This window comes from Myotis nattereri (genome assembly GCF_964212035.1).
Source record: "Myotis nattereri genome assembly, chromosome: 1".
NCBI classification, from domain to species: domain Eukaryota; kingdom Metazoa; phylum Chordata; class Mammalia; order Chiroptera; family Vespertilionidae; genus Myotis; species Myotis nattereri.
The window spans coordinates 220,288,619-220,298,614 of record NC_138075.1 but is presented as its reverse complement, the minus strand read 5'-3'; the positions used below and the strand labels follow the sequence as shown (position 1 = coordinate 220,298,614).

The 9,996-nt window shown below is 39.6% G+C and overlaps 1 protein-coding gene across 3 annotated transcripts in view; it reads left to right on the top strand.

Annotated features, from left to right (window-relative positions):
- Positions 1–9,996, top strand: part of SLIT2 (slit guidance ligand 2) — a 358,036-nt gene that overhangs the window by 129,831 nt on the left and 218,209 nt on the right. The window lies entirely within an intron of this gene.

Below are 9,996 nucleotides of genomic sequence, written 5' to 3'. Positions count from 1 at the left end.
TTCTCTCCTTTACACCATGGTTCTCACCTTATTTGGGGCGGATGTACCTTGAGCAGAATACAGTGGGAAAAGAATCTTTGCCCCTTTCTGTTCCAAATTCATTTTTATCCCTTCCTGTCTCAAGAAAAACTTAATGGAATCAACACCACCGTGCTCTGTGGGAAAAAAGAAAAACCTTCTGCTCCCTTAGCTCTGCTGGCAGCTGGAGGTGGCTAGGCCCCTGTGTAGTAGTGCATAGAATTCTAGCTTTTTTCCTCCTTTCTCTGTATATTGGGCTCAGAGATTACACTGTGTCTCTATGTGAATATGGACAGTTAGCATTTACCAACATGTATCTGTCTACTTTCTCTTGTTTAAAAAAAGAAAAAATTTTTTTAAAAAATGGGGGTTATAGAAGGTCAACAAAGGGTGGGTTTGAGATGTTTGGGTGGGTTAAGTGGGCATTTTGACAACATGGCTTCTCCTTTGGCATGTTTAATTGTGATGTTTAACGGACATCCTTGCAGTCTAAGATGACACTTTTAAAATAAAATTCTCTCCTAATGATGACTTGAGCCCTGCCACTCGATGGGTGAATCAGCAGAACCTGTAGGATCTTATTTGGAATTGACATTTCTCTATTGTAATTTTGTTCTGTTTATTTTTAAATTTTCTTTTTGTTTCACTGGAAAGGAAAGATAATGCTCAGTTTTAAACGTTAAAAGTGTACAAGTTGCTTTGTTACAATAAAACTAAATGTGTACACAAAGGATTTGATGCTTTTCTCTCAGAACAGATTTCAAGTTTGACTTGTATAAAGTATTGTCAAACTTGGTCAACTCCATATTTTATACGCACTTTGCAGGAGGATCTCAGGGCTATGTGACTGAGTAAAGGGGTTTGAATCAGTGTATTAATGTCTCCATAGCTGGGAAACATCATGAGTACAGTTTGTTACCAGTTTCTGAAAATTTTCAAATCATTTGGAATACCAGATTGCTCAGACTTAGTTCTGAGTATGTTGTACCTTTAGTTTTGTATGTCAAATTGGCATTTTAAGAAATGGGTCTATATTTACCTGGATATAATAACAGTGCCTGCCACCACCACCAGACAGACCTGGTGCTCTAATGCCGAGTTACACACGGGGCTATTGGTGGCGTGTCTTCGTTGGCACTATAAAGGCGGCCCAGAAGACAGGCTCGCAGAGTAAGAAGTCCATATTGCTGGTTAAGAAACTCAGGTTAGGCGTACTTTTGTCTCAAGTACCAGCTATTTAGCTTACTGTTCTCCAAGAAGACCCGTCTGTGAATCTGGGCGAGATGATGGACTGTTTGCTAGATGCCATTGTGCATAGAACAACATTATGAGAAGCTACCTAATGCCTAAGCTTTTTAATGCTGTAAAATATAGTAGCTGAAATTAAATGCCAGTTAATTTTTTCAGAGATGAATTAATGGACAGCCTGGCAAATTCAGAGCTATTTGATGTATAAAACATTTTATAAGTGGAACTATTCCATCAATAGGCAAAGTGTAATAAAACCTATCTAGATGGATAGTATGTAATTTCTGCACAGGTCTCTGTTTAGTGAATACATCACTGTATACTGGTCAGGAATCTTGCTCCAATAAGGGAACATAAAGAGTTAAAAAAATAAAAATAAATAAAATAAAAAAATAAAAATATATAATATATATTATATAGCATATAAAATAGAAATATTTATATATAATATACATATATATATACAGACAATAAAATAATTTACATACTATGTGGATACAGTAAATATACTAAAATAAACAGTGAAAAGAGTAGTATTGCTTTACATTTTTGAAAATCTTGATTTTTGGCTGAAAAGAAGACAGCTAGATGCTCATATTGGCTTCCGCACTCAATCTGTTGAAATATCACAGTGTCATGTAGCCTGTAGACAATTCTGCTGAACATTAGCTAGGATGAAAATGAGACTGCAAAAGGAAAATACTAGGCATAGCAGAAGAGGAGGCAGAGGAGATGTGGTACCTGGTGGAGGAATCCATGTGCCATTGCTGAATCCAAGATGTAAAACCCTCTATCCAGGGTCCAGAGCGAGGCCTCCAGGAGCCAAGGGTAGTCCCTAGCGGACCCCGCAAGGAAATGAAGACCTCGTTCTAGCGCCACACTTAACTGAATTCTGCCAGCATCCTGAACAATCCTGGAAGTGCATTCTCCCCTTCTGCCTCCAGAATGGAATTCAGGTGTGAACACCTTGATTTCGACCCTAAGAAACCAAGTTCACTGAGCTCTAGACTTACAGGCTGTCCTATAATAAGCTTGTGCTGTCTTTAAGCCACTCCTATTAAAATATATATCAAATAATTTAGTTTATTATAGTAACAAACCATAAGGAAAACTATAAGCCCATCTCTACACAGGTAGAAAAATATTTGACAAAATCCAGCATTCTTTCCTGTTTAAAAACAAACAAAAAACTTGATGAAACTGGGAAGAGAAAGGAACTTCCTCAAGCTGATAACTGACATGTATGAAAACCCCCATAGAACATCACACTTATTAGCGAAAGACTGCAAACATTTCATAGATATGATACCAAAAGCATAATCCTAAGAGACCAAGTTGAAACTCTGGACTTCATTAACATTTAAAACTTCTGGTCTTTAAATGATACTGCTCAAAGAATGAAAAACAAGCCATAGACTAAGGAAATATATTTGCAAATATTATATCTGATAATGAATTTATATCCAGAATACATAACAAATTCATAGAACTCAAAATAAGAAAACAAATAGTCCAGTGAAAGTCAGTGACTTCTGAGCTCAATTTTAGAATACATTTAGGTCACTTACAGAAAAATAGGTTGAAAAGAGAGAAGTAAATTCCAAGAGCAGCATTAAAAATATTGTGGAGATATGAGCTAAATGAAGGTTTTTAAAAATGTAGTTAGTTCATTGTAGCTTGAACTGAAAATATCTGTTTTTGATCTCCTTATCTTTAAATTTGTGAGTGTGTGGTGGGTAGCTATTAATACATATCTATCAAGTGTAAGATAATCAAATGAGATCATTTCTGATAATGTAATTTATAAGTAAAAATTGCCGTAGGAGGTGTTATCATCAGTAATATATTATTTTAATTATTATTAGAGGGTATTACCAATATGTTATTGTAATTATTATTAAAGAGGAATGTCATCAAAATGAAACAAAATACAGGCAAATAGCATCTTAATATTATTATAAAAACTTTAGGCTCAATGCAAGAAATTTGTGCAAGAGTAGGCCTTCCTTCCCCCGGCTGCCGGAACCAGCTTCCCTCTGGCACCTGGGACCCGGGCTTCACTCCGGCCCCAGCTTCATCCAGAAGGATGTCTGGTCTAATTAGAATATTACCCTTTTATTATTATAGATGGTTCACACTTGCAGATCCCTAGGAATGCCTCCATTGCTCTTTGAGGACTGCTCTATGAGGACTCTCTCTCTGACATGGTAACTAGATAGAGTCTATCGAGGTGTACATATGTGGCAGAGTCCTCAGCTGATAAACATTGGGGTGCACAAAGAGGCACAGGATTTATATGCCTATTAGACTCCTTTCTGGCTCTCTGGATTCAGAGCAGAGGTTAAGAAGGAGGAATGGTAGAGTTCAATCTAGAGAGGTGGTGGCGGTAGGATCACCAGGGACCAGAGCAAGAAGCCAGGGGTGCCTGCATCTGTCCACCTCTCACTGTTCAGCAGTAGAGGCCTCCTTGCTAGACATTTATGGATATCTGATTTTTTATAAAACCTGAATATCTTGGTTCTTACCTGCTTACAGAGCTTGGTTCTCCGGTCTTTTGGAAAATCCCTTCTCTGACTTAAATTACCCAGAGTTCTATTCTTGGCATCCAAGAATACCAGCTGGCTGTGTATGGTCAGGTAAATGAAGTTTTGCTCTGAAAGACATTAGAATTTAAAACTCTTCAGGGGTCCCCACACTTTTTGATATTTTTTCTCCTGTCAGGAAAAAAATGTGGGCATATAACCTCAGTATATCTCCCTGCAAGAAACTTAGATAATTTTTACAGACCAGACAAATCAGAATTAATTAATCAGTGTTTATTACTGTACAATGTAACCTTACTATTCTAATTAAGTACAAAGACTGCTGTCTAATAGAAATGCAAAATTTTCTAGGTAGGTGTTATTTGAAGAGGAAAGCTGCAACGCATTAAATAATCGGCACTATTGGTCTTACCTGCACTAATGAGCATCTTTAAATGTAAACAACTTGCATGGATGTGGCAAATCCTATCAGAATTTTCAAGGCTAATGACTTGCAGTGGAATATAGGGAGATTGATGTGGAGATGTATTAGGATATAAGTTGTATAGGACTTGGTATTTTCTCACAGAAGGATTCCAGGGCATGGATTGAGTTCCTAAAACTACTCCAGTAGGTTGGGTTGAAAAGTCTTGAAAAATACATCACAAAGTTCCTGTGGCAATGCAGGCCTATCTATGCATTGAAGAAGGAATGTACCAGATGCCAAGAAATCTGTACTCTACCTTTTTCATTTTTTTAGCATTGGATTTAACCTTTTTTTTTCTTTTTTTTTTTTGTTCTATTCTTAGTTTTTGTTGTATTCTTCATCCAGTGTAGTGCTTCTTTGACATTTTACAGTTGAAATTTATTAAAACTTAACTGAAAAATGTATTATTTTTCAATCATAATTGTTGAACATTTTTTAAAAAGTCTTACGTTTTTATAATATACTAAGTTAGTGACACTATTCCTAAAATACTTTAAGCAGTGCTTTTGTTTTTATTTCATTGAAAAGTACTGAAATCCATTACTTAATTATATACTACAAAATTCTTAAAACAGTGCTCGATTGCTTTAAAGTTAATTTTCAAGTTAATTGAAACAAAAACTCACATTTCCAGAATTCATAAACTTACATCATTTTGTTGCCAGAATTGTAATTTTGGAGTACCCACAACCAATCTATTTACAAATGGAAAATATTCTGTGCCTCAGGGAGTATTCAGACAAGTCGCTTTATCACAAATATATGTTTGGTTGTAAAGGCCAAAAAGCCTTTTAGTAAAAACTATTAGAGTTGTTGCTGCAACTTTGTTTTTCTTTTATGGCTGATGCATTAGACTGGAGCTGGACTTTTTATGACATAATTTATTTGTTGAAACCATATTGTTGAAAATCTGAATACTTTAAAGTATATGGTTAAAAATATGTTTTCACATGATTTCTGATTATCCACTGTAGCATACTGATGATAGAATATTTGGGGAAATGATTGGTGGCTTGGTTATCTTTCTGAATTATAGATTCTGATAATTCCTGAACAGACTCATATTGCCAGGGCAAATTTATATAAGGTATTGTAACTATTTTCTTAATTCTTTACCACAAATTGTTTTAGTTTTCTAAATTAAAAAAAATAAAATGTTAAATCCAATGCTAAAAAAAAAGGAAAACAGTAGAGTACAGATTTCTTGGCATCTGGTACTCTATTTGTTTTGAAGACCACTTAGTCTTATGAACTCAGGTTCAAAACAGGTATCATTGACCGCACTAGTGTGCTGACCCCTAGAGGAAGAAACGGGTACTGACTCAGTCATGAATGCAGGATTATAAAGGGACTAGTGGCCTGGTGCAAGGATTCATGAACATTGAAAGAAAATTAATTAGAAGAGATATTTTAATGTTGCTATTTGCCCTTCCTCTATAATAAAAGTGTCAACCAAATTCACGATCAATAATGACAGATTGAAACACACGTGTGCTATTTGCGCCAGCAAGAGCTTTATATGTATTGCACATGCATGAGTCAATTTAGCCTTTTTATATATATAACTAGAGGCCCGGTGCATGAAAATTTGTGCACTCGGGTGGGGGGGAGTTCCCTCAGCCTGGACTGTGCCCTCGCACAGTCTGGGACCCCTCGGGGGATGACCACCTGCTGGCTCAGGCCTGCTCCCCAGGGGATTGGGCCTAAGCTGGCAATCAGACATCCCTCTGGCAGCCCGGCAGCCCTCGGGGGATGTCCACTTGCCAGCAGAGAGCAGACCTAAGCTGCAGTCAGACATCCTTAGCGCTGCTAAGGAGGCAGGAGAGGCTCCCACCACCACCGCTGTACAGGCAGCCATCAGCCTGGCTTGTGGCTGAGCAGAGCTCCCCCATGTGGGAGCGCACTGACCACCAGAGGGCAGCTCCTGCATTGAGCGTCTGCCCCCTGGTGGTCAGTGTGTGTCATAGTGACCAGTCATTCCCAGTCTTTGTGCTGTTAGGGTCAGTTTGCATATTACCCTTTTACTATATAGGATAGAGGCCTGGTGCACAGGTGGGGGCCGGCTGCTTTGCCCTGAAGGGTGTCCTGGATCAGGGTGGGGGGTCTCACTGGGGTGCCTGGCCAGCCTGGCTGAGGGGCTGATGGCTGTTTGCAGCTGGTCACATCTCCTTCAGGGTGGGTGTCCCCACTGGGGTGCCTGGCCAGTCTGGGTGAGGGGCTGAGGGCCGTTTTCAGTCTAGCCTGCAACTGAAGCTCCCAGACTCTCCTTTTTTTCTTTATTTTTTTTTTAATTCTGGGATTTATTTACCTTCTATAATTGCAACTCTGTTGCCTTCACTGGCGCTCCTAGCTCTGAGGCCACGGCTGCCTGAAAGCAGGTATCTGGTGTTTGTTTAGCTTCTATAATTGAAACTTTGTTGCTTTTGGAGATCAGAGCCGGGCCGTAGCAGAGGGGGAACCTTGGCTTCCTCCATCACTGGAGCAAGCAAACCTCCTGCTCGCTTCAGCTGTGTGGCTGCCAGCCGCCATCTTGGTTGGTGGTTAATTTGCATATCTCACTGATTAGCCAATGGGAAGCATAGCGGAGGTACTGTTAATTACCCTTTTTGTCTTTTATTAGATAGGATAAACTTGCTTAATTAGACCTGCTTTCTGACTTACTTAAACTTTTTCCAGTCCATTGAAGCACCCCAACTTCTCTTTCAGATAATTGTCAGCAGCACAGCAGTAAATATCAACCAAAGCAGATAATTATTGTAGGTCACACAGGGAGAACAAAGGGTAAAATATTTAACTGCAACAGTGTTTAACTATATTCTGCACAGTGAGAAAACCTGAAGTCATTTTCAAGGTCCACCATTTCTTACTACTTCTCAGTTGGGTCAAATTTCTAAACTTTCTAAATCTCTGTTTTCCCGCTAATAGAAAGAAAGTAGGATTCTACTGAGTCTCCTATTTACCTACTCCAGGACTTCTGTGAGGATCAAATGAGATGAGGCATGGGAAAATGCTTCACAGACATTTGGTTAAAGTGTAAAATGTTTTCACCTGGCTATAAAGCAAGTTGGGTTCCTGGACTGAAGACACTCCAAGGAGGCTAGTTGCTAGGGAGAGGGAACTGGGTGTTGTCACGTGACGTCATTACCCAGAGCTCACAGCGACCATTTCTGGGCTGGGCTGGGCTGTGGGCCACATTTTGCACCAAGGAGTTTCAGTAGCGTTGGCTGGGATTTGGTGGGCTGTCACTCCGGGGTGGTGGCGAGGCCTGTGTCTCACTTGGGGGAAGCCGAGTGTTTCTTTGTCAGCTCCAGGTCTGTGGTGCCGTTTCTTTGTAAATGGCCAGTGCGCATTATGGCAGCTCCTTCATTGCTCATCTGCCCCCTGGTGGTCAGTGCATGTCATAGCAACCAATCAGACAGTCAGAGAGACACTTAGCATATTAGCCTTTTATGTATAGATAGATACCAACTATCACCAATCAGTTCACTGGAGACTACTAGTAAGCCTGTGTTCTTCCGGTGAAAATATAGTCTGCCTGTTGTCAGCAACAAGGGTGTTTATGTATATCTAATAGTTAAGAGACACCTATAAATGCTTATTTGCTCACACTGTTTGAATTCCTTCTGATTTCTTCCACTTTGAGAGTCTATGGAACAAATAGAATAGCCTGATTAGATTTGTTTGCTTCTGGTCCTTGTAGTAGCCTGAGTGCTTGGGCCACTGGGAAGGACTGACCAGAGTTATGGGGAGATTGTCTTCTGGCGAGCCAAGTGTTAGCATTGCTACCTTCAGTCAACAAGTGTTTTCCAGTAGGTTTTGCTCTTGAATCTTAAAAAATCTTTAAAACCTTGATTTTTAAAATAATGTTTTCACCCTCTTGGTTCATTTAGAGAAGCCACCCCAGCATGTTTTGGGGCTCCCCTGACTGGACTTCATGTTGCCGACAACATGTGCATGTGTCCCTGGGAATGTGAAGTAAACGACTGAGCCTTTTGAGTTATGAGGTTCAGGCTTGCATGCTTTCCTCACGCTGCTCCTCCATTCACACTTTTCTTTCCACAACAGCTTCCTACTGGAGAGGATGAAGCCATCATCATATTTTAACTTGGAAAGTTTAGGCTCATTACTAACCATTCATAGCTTGTCAGGCTGGGCCAGGGTTAGCTGCTTGGCCTTGCAAGCTACCTGCATTGGCATTCCTGATACTGGTGACCACAGGGACTGAAGGCAGTGCACTTTCCTGGGACAGCCAGCAGGACTGAATCAATTGCATCCTTTTGTGCTTGGAGCTAGATGCAGATTGCCTTTGCACAGCATGACTTACTAAAAGATGCTGCCTCTTGGCTGTATTATTTTACGATGATTATGATGACGGTGTCTCACTTGCATTGGCATCAGCCTCAATCACACAATGAAAGAATTCTTGGTGACTGTAGTAGGAAGTGTGAGAACTGCCAGCCTTTACTGTTTCACAATTCGTGCCTTAAAGTCAGGCAAGTATAAAGGGTTTTCAATGGCAAAAACAAAAACAAAACATAGAAAACTTTTGAAAACATTTAACTACTAGGGAAGATAAAACTTCAAAAAAATTTATATCACGAACTCCATTCCAGAAAGTATTTTAATTTTTTTAAAGTTATGTTTCTCAGTATTTCCTTATCAATAACAAAACTTGATTTAAAAGATTCCTTTAAGAAATCGGAAATTCTATAAAGTTCCTGTTTAGAGTCATGGTTGGATGACCCTTTCAAAATAAGGTTTTTCAGCCATGGGTGTGTTCTGTAGCATTACACCTCTCCAAGCAACCTACTAATCCTGTCTATTCAAATGGGACTTCTTTGAAGCCCTGTGTTCCCTTATATGGATGCCACATATTCTGCTATTCTTCACACTGTAGGACCACATGGAGAGATAGGCCCAAACCTTGCTAAAGCACTTTAGCTTCCACTTTTTCATGCTACTCGAGAGCGACTCCATTAGAAGGCAACAAAGCCTATGGGTGTTCCTGTCCCTCCTGACTGTCACACACTGCATTTCCATAATTCTGCAGGAGGCATTTTTATAAAAACAGCTCTCAAGCTCTGTTCTTGAAAAGGCATTTGTATACTCATTATGCAATTCTATTATTTGTCAGTTGGGAGTTCTGTAAATAAAGTGCTGAGGTCTAAGACTATAGTAGCTGATGGCAGTGATCTTGGACAGAGTAATTTCTTTTTATCTTGATAGCACACAGCTGGTCATGAAATAGTAATATCAATCTTTGCTGGTGGCAGTGGGAGCTGGTATTTTTGGACAGTAAACCCTGATGGCTCAGAGACTCTCTGGTAGAAATGTTGCTTTTTGCTTGCATACCACCCCCCGCTCCCCCATCCACTGCCCTGACCATCTTTTACTCTAAGATAAACAATATGGAAAACTATTTACTGGAAGTGTATGATCATGTTGCCATTTTAATTATGTAATTACAATTTTTCTATATTCTGAAAATATTAAACATTGATGAGTAGGTATTTTGCTAAATAACATAAATTAGAGGGTAATTCCTAAGCTGAGACTTGAAGGATGAATAGATCTTTGTTGGCTCACTCCAGCATAAAGAGGCACTGCATTGATCAGGAGAACGCCTTTGGGCAAACCCAACATACTCTGGATGGCTGTTTTAGAAGATGCCTGTAGTGGGCAGCACGTCTGAAGATAAAGATGCCTAGGGGGAAACCTGGC